A 13,020-nucleotide genomic window follows, 5' to 3' on the forward strand; every position below is an offset into this window, starting at 1 on the left:
GGGCAACTAAGGAGTGGCTCCGTAAGAAGCATCTCAAGGTCCTGGAGTGGCCTAGCCAGTCTCCAGACCTGAACCCAATAGAAAATCTTTGGAGGGAGCTGAAAGTCCGTATAGCCCAGCGACAGCCCCGGAACCTGAAGGATCGGAGAAGGTCTGTATGGAGGAGTGGGCCAAAATCCCTGCTGCAGTGTGTGCAAACCTGGTCAAGAACTACAGGAAACGTATGATCTCTGTAATTGCAAACAAAGGTTTCTGTACCAAATATTAAGTTCTGCTTTTCTGATGTATCAAATACTTATGTCATGCAATAAAATGCAAATTATTTACTTAAAAATCATACAATGTGATTTTCTGGATTTTTGTTTTAGAATCCGTCTCTCACAGTTGAAGTGTACCTATGATAAAAATGACAGACCTCTACATGCTTTGTAAGTAGGAAAACCTGCAAAATCGGCAGTGTATCAAATACTTGTTCTCCCCACTGTATATATATATATATATATATATATATATATATATATATATATATATATATATTTTGTATACATGGGTTAATGCATTAGCCATTTAGCCCCAATATGAAACTCAACTAGTCTCTCACTGTGTAACCAGAATAACATGAGTTGTGCCTTTCAAACTGTTAGACTGTTAGTCCATAATCATATTCAGCTACTTACAGTGGAAAGAAAAAGTATGTGAACCCTTTGGAAATACCTGGATTATTGTATAAATTGGTCATAAAATTTGATCTGATCTTCATCTAGGTCACAACAATAGACATACACAGTCTGCTTAAACTAATAACACACAAACAATTATACGTTTTCATGTCTTTATTGAACGTACCGTGTAAACATTCACAGTGCAGGGTGGAAAAAATATGTGAACCCTTGGATTTAATAACTGGTTGACTCTCCTTTGGCAGCAATAACCTCAACCAAACGTTTTCTGTAGTTGCAGATCAGACTGCACAATGGTCAGGAGTAATTTTGGACATTCCTCTTTACAAAACTGCTTCAGTTGAGCAATATTCTTGGGATGTCTTGTGTGAACTGCTCTCGAGGTCATGCCACAGCATCTCAATCAGGTCAGGACTCTGACTGGGCCACTCCAGAAGGCGTATTTTATTCTGTTTAAGCTATTCTGTTGTTAATTTACTTCTGTGTTATGTGTCGTTGTCCTGTTGCATCACCCAACTTGAGCTTCAACTGGCGGACAGATGGCCTAACATTCTCCTGCAAAATGTCTTGATAAACTTGGGAATACATTTTTCTGTTGATGATAGCAAGCTGTCCAGGCTCTGAGGCAGCAAAGCAGCCCCAAACCATGATGCTCCCTCCACCATACTTTACAGTTGGGAAGTGGTTTTGATGTTGGTGTGCTGTGCCTTAGTTCATAACCCGTCATTTATACCTGTTAAGTCATAACCCATCATTTATACCTGTTAATGCATAACCCATCATTTATACCTGTTAATGCATAACCCATCATTTATACCTGTTAGTTCATAACCCATCATTTATACCTGTTAGTTCGTAACCCATCATTTACATTTACATTTTAGTCATTTAGCAGACACACTTATCCAGAGCAACTTACAGTAGTGAATGCATACATTTCATACATTTTAATTTTTTGTACTGGTCCCCTGTGAGAATCGAATCCACAACCCTGGCGTTGCAAACACCATGCTCTACCAACTGAGCCACACGGTAACCCATCATTTATACCTGTTAATTTATAACCCATCATTTATACCTGTTAATTCATAACCCATCATTTATACCTGTTAATTCATAACCCATCATTTATACCTGTTAGTTCGTAACCCATCATTTATATCATTTGCTCGAAAGGGGCGGTTCCAGCAGGCTGGCACGCTCCCTGATTACTCACTGTGTAAAATTATGGAAAACAATTATCTCTTATAGCCTCTCAAATCACATCCCTCTCTTAAGATACCGTGGTACTAAGACAAATGGAAAACTCACTAAACCCAAAGGAAATAGAACACACAAATCACATCCCTCTCTATAGATACCGTGGCACTAAGACAAAGGAAACAGAACACACAAATCACATCCCTCTCTATAGATACCGTGGCACTAAGACAAAGGAAACAGAACACACAAATCACATCCCTCTCTATAGATACCGTGGCACTAAGACAAAGGAAACAGAACACACAAATCACATCCCTCTCTATAGATACCGTGGCACTAAGACAAAGGAAACAGAACACACAAATCACATCCCTCTCTATAGATACCGTGGCACTAAGACAAAGGAAACAGAACACACAAATCAAACATAGTATTTAAAACACAAACAAATAGTCATAACAAGTGTGTTGTGGTTATTTGCAAACCTAAAGGTAAAAACAAACCAAAATGTCCAGGCCTTATTTAATTTGGTAGATTACGGCCTTAATCACACTCACTGCTCTTCCCAAAACCATTGCCCCGGGAAACAATTCAAAGAGAGACAATGAAACCCCATTTTCCCCCCCAAAAAACACAAAACATGTTGTTAGCATTCACTATACTACACCGATTCAGCAACCCAAAAGTTAACTACAAACAAAACCTGATAATAATGATAAGTCCACTGTACTCCCTCAAATCATGAATAATTTGTTTTAATCTACCTCAATGTTTATACGTGCTTAATTTAACATGTGCTAGCCCTTAGTCACAGCAACATGTATCTCTCCACCGAGTCTAACGATTAACTCTCATATTATATGACTGGTCTCTCTTTTCCATATAAAATGATCTTGGCATCGTTACTAGACCAATGTCCAACAAATATGTGATAGCTGTTTCGCCTTAGATTATTCCTGTTACCCCTCTAAATGTAATACTTTTTTCTGTCGTAAATGTAGTACGTTTCTCAGTGTAAGGAATCAGTGATATTTGATCCCAGGCATTTAATAAAAAGTTGTTTGAGACGTGATCTCCTACGTCTCCCTTAACATACATACCGTTGGGGACTTCCATCAGTCCCGGAAGGAAGAATTCTACTCAAAACACATCAGATAATACAGTGTTTCATTAAGTGAAATTGACACCTAAAATAAACAATAAACCCATAACCCCTTTCCAGTAATCTAATCATTTCAACCTGTTACATCAATTTAGTAAAAATATAAACTTGTTTTTTAACAAATCTAGAACCTTTAAAAAGTTGGTGGTGTCTCATCAACGTAATAGTCCAAACTAACTGTCGCCCACTCTTAGCTATGATGTGGGCGTGCCCCAAGGGTCAATACTGTTCAGCCTGTACATTAATGATCTGCCTTCTGTCATGCAATATATTTCAATTACTTTACTACATCACATTAATCCCGCAATGATAATTAGTTTGATGGATACTCTAGGCTTTGTAAGACGTTATAAATTACATCGAGATTCCATCTTAATTCGTTCTAACTTTATAGACAAAAGGTATATTCAATAGATCTAGCAACTGCTCTCATCTCTCATACTGGGAAGAACCCCCCCCCCCCAGGCCTTAAGGGCAGTTTTATTTCAAATGTAGTAACCGGACGGAGAAAATCCAGTAAGCGTTTTATAGTTACATCGTTAGGGTAACTTAACCTAAAGTGGACGCACACTCCAATCAGTTTCAAGAGCACAATTGGCCAGATTTTGTAGACTGTTTAATAATGCTTAAACCTCATCTTTATCAAATTATCCATTAAAGATACCAACTCAAAACCTATGTTCGTCTACATATGGGTTGTTTAAATTGTATCTAATTATATTCCCAGTATTACTTTATCAAATCTCTAGTAATCGATTATACACACATACAATTCATCATATATTCACAGAATTCATATAAAACGTCAGAAATTCTTAGGTACTCACGACAACCATTCCATTCGCTTTTTAACCTCTATGGGCTAGGTGGGACGCTGATGATCTTCATCAGATGACAACCCTAGGACATTATGTTATACAATACATGCATGTTTTGTTCAATCAAGTTCATATTTATATCAAAAACCAGCTTTTTACATTAGCATGTGACGTTCAGAACTAGCATACCCCCCGCAAACTTCCGGGGAATTCGCTAACATTTTACTAAATTACTCACGATAAACGTTCACAAAAAGCATAACAATTATTTTAAGAATTATAGATACAGACCTCCTCTATGCACTCGATATGTCCAATTTTAAAATAGCTTTTTGGTGAAAGCACATTTTGCAATATTCTAAATACATAGCCCAGGCATCACGGGCTCGCTATTTAGACACCCGGCAAGTTTAGCACTCACCATAATCATATTTACTATTATAAAAGTTTGATTACCTTTTGTTGTCTTCGTCAGAATGCACTCCCAGGACGTCTACTTCAATAACAAATGTTGGTTTGGTCCAAAATAATCCATCGTTATATCCGAATAGCGGCGTTTTGTTCGTGCGTTCCAGACACTATCCGAAATGGTAAAGAAGTGTCGCGCGCATGGCGCAATTCGTGACAATAAAATTCTAAATATTCCATTACCGTACTTCGAAGCATGTCAACTGCTGTTTAAAATCTATTTTTACGCCATTTTTCTCGTAGAAAAGCGATAATATTCCGACAGGGAATCTCCTTTTCGGCAAACAGAGGAAAAAATCACAAAGGCGGGGGCGGTCGGGTCACGCGCATAAGCCCAGAGTCCCTTGATCGGCCACTTGAGAAAGGCGATAATGTGTTTCAGCCTGGGGCTGGAATGACGACATTCTGTTTTTTCCCGGGCTCTGAGAGCCTATGGAAGACGTGGGAAGTGTCACGTTAGAGCAGAGATCCTTAGTAAAAGATAGAGATGGAAAAGAAGTTCAAGAAATGGTCAGACAGGCCACTTCCTGTAAACAAATCTCTCAGGTTTTGACCTGCCATTTGAGTTCTGTTATACTCACAGACACCATTCAAACTGTTTTAGAAACTTTAGGGTGTTTTCTATCCATATGTAATAAGTATATGCATATTCTAGTTACTGGGTAGGAGTGGTAACCAGATTAAATCGGGTATGTTTTTTATCCAGCCGTGTCAATACTGCCCCCTAGCCCTAATTAAAGGACTCTCCATAGCTACGAAGCAGCTCTCCAAACAAACTCCCAGCGGAACCAAAACAAAAATATACGTTTGTTTCATCTGATTAAGCATATTTCTATACGTTACTATCCAAACTTCAGATTAAGACTGATGTTTACCACCAACAGAAAACAACTTCCACTTCACATTATAATCAACTACAATGCTTCACCTTCTACAATATAAACATGGTGTCTACTGGCTGTATACAATTAAAAACAAGAAGAAAATGAAACTCTTATTTTCTCCCCACTAGCTTCTAGAACTCTCGTCTTCCTAAAACTCACTAGCTTCTAGAACTCTCGTCTTCCTAAAACTCACTTGCTTCTAGAACTCTCGTCTTCCTAAAACTCACTAGCTTCTAGAACTCTCGTCCCCTTGTAATGAGCCCAAACAAAACTCATCTCCAATACGGGAAAACGTGCAGTCAAAATAAATGGATCCATGGCAACTCACTGGCTAAACGCAAAACACAAATCTTTTTGACTGCCCACCCTTGAGACAATCAAGTTGTCCTAACCATGGACATGTCTGATTTCAAGAGGAAACTCCTGCAATATCCGTAGTAACTTTCCACCTCACTGCAGAGCTTCTCTCTCTTTTCAGGGTTCACTAGATATGCATGTTGTTGGATCGGGCCCAGTCCCCAATGTCATGCTCTAGTACATTTGGGTTGGCACGTGTGAGAATTAACCCTGATATTCTAAAAGCAGGGCAACAATGTCAATATAATTGTACCAAAAAATGGTCAGTTGGTTGCATGAATAATTATCATTACTAAATGTTACATGAAATGTAAATATGAAATAGCCCCAATGTCAAAACACAGTTTTAAAGTGTCCAAATCAATAACCATTATGCAGAAACAGTTTGGGATAAATTGAAAACCTAAACATAAAATGTGCTATATACACAAACATCTGCCACAATAATCATATTACTTGTATTTTTTAAACAAACACTGAATAAATTGCACAAGCACCAAAAACGTTGTTGTTTTGACAAGTAGCAATAAATCACTGATATCGAGTTTCAAAACTAAAAAACACATGGAAATGTGAGATATCTTTTACCTCACTAGTTAGAGGACAACCTGCAGAAGACAGTCAGCTACATTTTGGAGTAGACAACTCTTTTTTGTTAGTCACTTTTTGTTAAATCTCATAAATAGTAACTCTTTCAATTCAGAGTCTGGATTTTCCCCCTGGGGCTATTATAGAGCTCTGTTCAGCCTATAAACATGATATATTATAGAGCTCTGTTCAGCCTATAAACATTATATATTATAGAGCTCTGTTCAGCCTATAAACATGATATATTATAGAGCTCTGTTCAGCCTATAAACATTATGTATTATTGAGCTCTGTTCTACTTCCACTGGTCCTGGGACACTTAAGGCCTCAGCCTATAAACATTATATATTATAGAGATCTGATCAGCCTATAATCGTGACATTATCTATTATTATAAAGCTCTGTTCAGCCTATAAACATGACATGATGTAACGCCCTGGCCATAGAGAGGGTTTTTTTGTTCTTTATTTTGGTTAGGCCAGGGTGTTACATTGGGTGGGCGTTCTATGTTCCTTTTTCTATGTTTTTGTATTTCTTTGTTTTGGGCCGAGTAGGGTTCCTAATCAGAGGCAGCTGTCTATCGTTGTCTCTGATTAGGAATCATACTTAGGCAGCCTGTTTTCCTTTGGGGTTTTGTGGGTAGTTGTTTTCTGTCTTGTGTGTGTTCACCTGGCAGAACTGTTGGCTTTCGTTTTCCCTGTTTGTTTTTGAAGTGTCTCATTAAAAATCATTATGACCACTTACCACGCTGCATCTTGGTCCCCTCTTCCAGACGATCGTTACACATGATCTATTATTATAGAGCTCTGTTCAGCCTATAAACATGACATTATCTATTATTATAGAGCTCTGATCAGCCTATAAACATGACATTATCTATTATTATAGAGCTCTGTTCAGCCTATAAACATGACATTATCTATTATTATAGAGCTCTGTTCAGCCTATAAACATGACATTATCTATTATTATATAGCTCTGCTCAGTCTATAAACATGACATTATCTATTATTATAGAGCTCTGATCAGCCTAAAATATGACATTATGTAGCCTGGCAGGTAGGAGTGTTGGGCCAGTAACCGAACGGTTGCTGGATTAAATCCCCAAGCTGACAAGTTAAAACGCTGTGATTCTTTGAGATATCAGCTGATGTAAGAAGGGCTATATAAATACATTTGATTTGATTCTATCCTTGATCAAGTCAGTTAACCCACTGTTCCCTGGCTGCCGATGACGTGGATGTCTATTAAGGCAGCCCCCCGCACCTCTCTGATTCAGAGGGGTTGGGTTAAATGCGGGACACACATTTCAGTTGAATCCATTCAGTTCCCTAGGTATCTCCCTTTCCCTATTATAGAGCTCTGCTCAGCCTATAAACATGAGAGCAAGATTAGATTTTATGTTCTACATTATTATTATTATTAGGGCGGCCACCAAGTTTTTATTAAATGATGGAATGTTCTGAAAACTGACTTCAGGTTTTTGAGGAATCTAGCCTCACAGGAAGACAGTTTTATTTCATAGAGGTTTAATTCAGTTCTCTGTTTAGTATTTAATTAAATACTCTGTTTGTCTTTGGTAGGAGAGAGACCAGAATCTCACTCTGACAGCGGGGAGACTCCTTCAGGGGAACCAGACGCAGAGACGCCAAAACCAGCGAGACAACACCACTGTTCCCAGTGTGGAAAGAGTTTTAAGTGGTTAAGGAACCTGAAAGTACATGAGAGAACGCATACAGGAGAAAACCCTTACGATTGCTCCCACTGTGGAAAGAGTTTTACCAAGTTAGGGAACCTAAAAGAGCATGAGAGGACACACACCCAAGAGAAAAGCATTTCCAATGTTCACAGTGTGGAAAGAGGTTTACCCAGTTACGGTACCTGAAACAACATGAAGAAATACACACAGAAGATAGGAAGACCTACCACTGCTCTCAGTGTGGAAAGATATTTACTGGGTTAGGGAACCTGTAAATACATACGAGAATACACTCTGGAGAGATGCCGTATCACTGTTCTCACTGTGTAAAGAGTTTTACTCAGTTAGGGAGCCTGAAAACACATGAGAAGGGACACACTGGAGAGAAGCCTTATCACTGTTCCAACTGTGGAAGGGATTTGAGGTGGTATGCGAGCCTGAAGGAGCATGAGAGAATACACACAGGAGAAAAGCCTTACCACTGTTCCAATTGTGAAAAGAGTTTTACCCATCGAGGGAGCCTGAATGCGCATGAGAGAATACACTCAGGAGAAAAGCCTTACCAATGTTCCCGATGTGAAAAGAGTTTTACCCAGTTAGGGAGCTTGAAAAAGCATGAGAGAACAGACACAGGAGAAAAGACTTTCCAACATACTAATACACAGGAGGAGAAGACTGTTCTCATTGTGAAAAGGCTTTTTCCCAGTCAGAGGACCTGAAATCACACGAGAGAATTGAGAGGCTGTGTTCTGACTTATGTTTTTGATTGTCATTGTAAATGCGAATTGGTTCTCAATTGACATATCTGATTAAATAAAGGTGAAATAAAGTAAATGCCATATTATTTTTGGGGAAGTCTATTTGATTCTAAGTTCGGACATATAAAGCCATCCCTTTAAATACGGTGTACCTTTTTAATTAGAATGTTGTGCCTTTTACTGAGGAGTGGCTTCCATCTGGCCACTGGACCATCAAGGCCTGATTGGTGGAGTGCTGCAGAGATGGTGTCCTGGAAGGCTCTCCCATCTCCACAGAGGAACTCTGGAGTGCTTTCATAGTGACCATCGACCATCTCGGGTGGTTGTTGTCCTTGATGATCTTTTTGGCCTTCCTGTGAAATCGGGTGCTGTAGATGTCCTGGAGAGCAGGTAGTTTGCCCCCAGTGATGCGTTGGGCAGACCCCATCACCGGGGGGGTGCAGTTGAAGGCATTATCAGTTGCCGTACCAGGCGGTGATACAGCCTGACAGGATGCTCTCAATTGTGCATCTGTAAAAGTTTGTGAGGGTTTTAGGTGCCAAGCCAAATTTATTCAGCCTCCTGAGGTTGAAGAGTCGCTGTTGCGCCTTCTTCACCACATTTCTGTGTGGGTGGACCATTTCAGTTTGTCATTGATGTGTACAACAATGAACTTCAATCTTTCCACCTTCTCCACTGCGTCCCATCGATGTGGATAGGGGGGTGCTCCCTCTGCTGTTACATGAAGTCCACGATCATCTCCTTTGTTTTGTTGACGTTGGGCGAGAGGTTATTTTCCTGGCACCACACTCCCAGGGCCCTCACCTCCGCCCTGTGGGTTGTCTCGTCATTGCTGGTAATCAGGCCTACTACTGTTGTGTCATCTGCAAACTTGATGATTGAGGCGTGCGTGGCCATGCAGTCATGGTGAATAGGAAGTACAGGAGGGGGCTGAGCACCCATCCTTGTGGGTATCAGTGTAGTGGAGGTGTTTTTTCCTACCTTCACCACCTGGGGGTGGCCCGTCAGGAAGTCCAGGACCCAGTTACACAGGGCGGGGTTCAGACCCAGGGCCTCAAGCTTAATGAAGAGCTTGGAGGGAACTATGGTGTTGAATGCTAAGCTAAAGTCAATGAACAGCATTCTTACATAGGTATTCCTCTTGTCCAGATGGGATAGGACAGTGCGATGGTGATTGTATCGTCTGTGGATCTATTGAGGCGGTAAGCAAATTGAAGTGGGTCTAAGGTATCAGGTAAGGTAGAGGTGATATGATCCTTGACTAGTCTCTCAAAGCACTTCATGATGATGGAAGTGGGTGCTACGGGGCGATAGTCATTTAGTTCAGTTACCTTTGCTTTCCGGGCTCCCGAGTGGCGCAACGGTTTACAGCACTGCATCTCAGTGCAAGATTTGTCACTACAGTCCCGGGTTCAAATCCAGGCTGAATCACATCTGGCTGTGATTGGGAGTCACTGTGTTGTCTGGGTTTGGCCAGGGTAGGCCATCATTGTAAATAAAGAATGTGTTCTTAACTGACTTGCCTAGTTAAATAAAAAAAGATATACACTGCTCCAAAAAATAAAGGGAACACTTAAACAACACAATGTAACTCCAAGTCAATCACACTTCTGTGAAATCAAACTGTCCACTTAGGAAGCAAAAATGATTGACAATAAATGTCACATGCTGTTGTGCAAATGGAATAGACAACAGGTGGAAATTATAGGCAATTAGCAAGACACCCCCAATAAAGGAGTGGTTCGGCAGGTGGTGACCACTTCTCAGTTCTTATGCTTTCTGGCTGATGTTTTGGTCACTTTTGAATGCTGGCGGTGCTTTCACTCTAGTGGTAGCATGAGACGGAGTCTACAACCCACACAAGTGGCTCAGGTAGTGCAGCTCATCCAGGATGGCACATCAATGCGAGCTGTGGCAAGAAGGTTTGCTGTGTCTGTCAGCGTAGTGTCCAGAGCATGGAGGCGCTACCAGGAGACAGGCCAGTACATCAGGAGATGTGGAGGAGGCCGTAGGAGGGCAACAACCCAGCAGCAGGACCGCTACCTCTGCCTTTGTGCAAGGAGGAGCAGGAGGAGCACTGCCAGAGCCCTGCAAAATGACCTCCAGCAGGCCACAAATGTGCATGTGTCTGCTCAAACGGTCAGAAACAGACTCCATGAGGGTGGTATGAGGGCCCGACGTCCACAGGTGGGGGTTGTGCTTACAGCCCAACACCGTGCAGGACGTTTGGCATTTGCCAGAGAACACCAAGATTGGCAAATTCGCCACTGGTGCCCTGTGCTCTTCACAGATGAAGCAGGTTCACACTGAGCACATGTGACAGACGTGACAGAGTCTGGAGACGCCGTGGAGAACGTTCTGCTGCCTGCAACATCCTCCAGCATGACCGGTTTGGCGGTGGGTCAGTCATGGTGTGGGGTGGCATTTCTTTGGGGGGCCGCACAGCCCTCCATGTGCTCGCCAGAGGTAGCCTGACTGCCATTAGGTACCGAGATGAGATCCTCAGACCCCTTGTGAGACCATATGCTGGTGCAGTTGGCCCTGGGTTCTTCCTAATGCAAACAATGCTAGACCTCATGTGGCTGGAGTGTGTCAGCAGTTCCTGCAAGAGGAAGGCATTGATGCTATAGACTGGCCCGCCCGTTCCCCAGACCTGAATCCAATTGAGCACATCTGGGACATCATGTCTCGCTCCATCCACCAACGCCACGTTGCACCACAGACTGTCCAGGAATTGGCCGATGCTTTAGTCCAGGTCTGGGAGGAGATCCCTCAGGAGACCATCCGCCACCTCATCAGGAGCATGACGAGGCGTTGTAGGGAGGTCATACAGGCACGTGGAGGCCACACACACTACTGAGCCTCATTTTGACTAGTTTTAAGGACATTACATCGAAGTTGGATCAGCCTGTAGTGTGGTTTTCCACTTTAATTTTGAGTGTGACTCCAAATCCAGACCTCCATGGGTTGATAAATTGGATTTCCATTGATTATTTTTGTGTGATTTTCTTGTCAGCACATTCAACTATGTAAAGAAAAAAGTATTTAATAAGATTATTTCATTCATTCAGATCTAGGATGTGTTATTTTAGTGCAGTATATATATTTATATATATATATATATATATATATATATATATATATATATATATATATATATATATATATAGGAACAATGGTGGACACCTTGAAGCATGTGGAGACAGTGGATAGGGAGAGATTGAATATGTTCGTAATATGTGTCATAGCAAAGGGTCTGAATACTTATGTAAATAAGGTAATTCTGTTTTGTATTTGTAATACATTTCTGATCATTTCTAAAAACCTGCTTTTGCTTTGTCATTATGGGGTATTGTGTGTAGATTGATGAGGAACATTTTCTATTAAATCCATTTTAGAATAAAGCGTAACAAAATTTGGAAAAAGTAAAGGGTCTGAATACTTTCTGAATACGCTATGAACCAAAGTTTTAAAAAGTTAATTAAAATACACTTAAAATTAACTTTGTCTGAAAATAAAATATTTCTCTCAACTGCGTTTCCCTCCAGTCAGCAGACGGCGATGTGCATCTTTCAGGCGATGCTGCAGCGTGACGTATAATCTAGTGGACTGTTCTTCATAAACAGCTTGTCAACCACCTCGGTAGCTTGCTAGCCAACATAGCCGAAAGAGTCAAGCTATTTATACGCTTTCGGTGTATATTAGCTACTGTGTTTTAGACACACTTCTGTCGTATCTTCTAGTTAACCTATTTAATTTAATATTACGTTATTTATTATTAGTCAGCTATAGTAGCTGGCTGGTTAAGTTAGCACTAGCCGAGTCTCTAATGATAGCTAGCTAGCTAACATCCCCGACCATTAGCTCCCTAAACTACTCCCCTCCTGTTAAAGAAGAGGAGGTCTGCTGGACGGAGAAAGAAGCTCTGGGGCTGAACATTGTCGTGAAAGAGGAGAAGGAAGAGGAGGATGTCACAGTAAAACAAGAAGTAGAAGTTGAGGCTGTTACAGTGAAAGAAGAGGAAGACGCGTTCAGAGTGAAAGAGGAGGATAATGTTACTGTGAAAGAAGAGGATGTCATTTTTGGAGTGAAGAAGGAAGGAGAGATTACTGTCACATTGGAAGATGAAGAGGTGGAGATAGATCTGATTAACACCAGTAAGTACCGCCTTCAATTTGTTTTTAACTTTGGATATTCGGAGTTGGCTCTTCAATACCTCTTCAACGGAGGGCCCTAGGATGATGACTGATATGTCTAGAATCAGACGACGTAGAGAGCAAGCTTCCCCTTGTTTTCTCTGTTCCGTTTCCAAAAAGTGACTTAACATATATTTGAGAAGGGTCTATCTGTTGACCGCAGACTGGGGGGCACGGCATGTAGTGATTTTCATGTAGTGATGTTTT

The sequence above is a fragment of the Salmo salar genome, chromosome ssa01 (assembly GCF_905237065.1).
Source record: "Salmo salar chromosome ssa01, Ssal_v3.1, whole genome shotgun sequence".
In the NCBI taxonomy this organism is placed as follows: domain Eukaryota; kingdom Metazoa; phylum Chordata; class Actinopteri; order Salmoniformes; family Salmonidae; genus Salmo; species Salmo salar.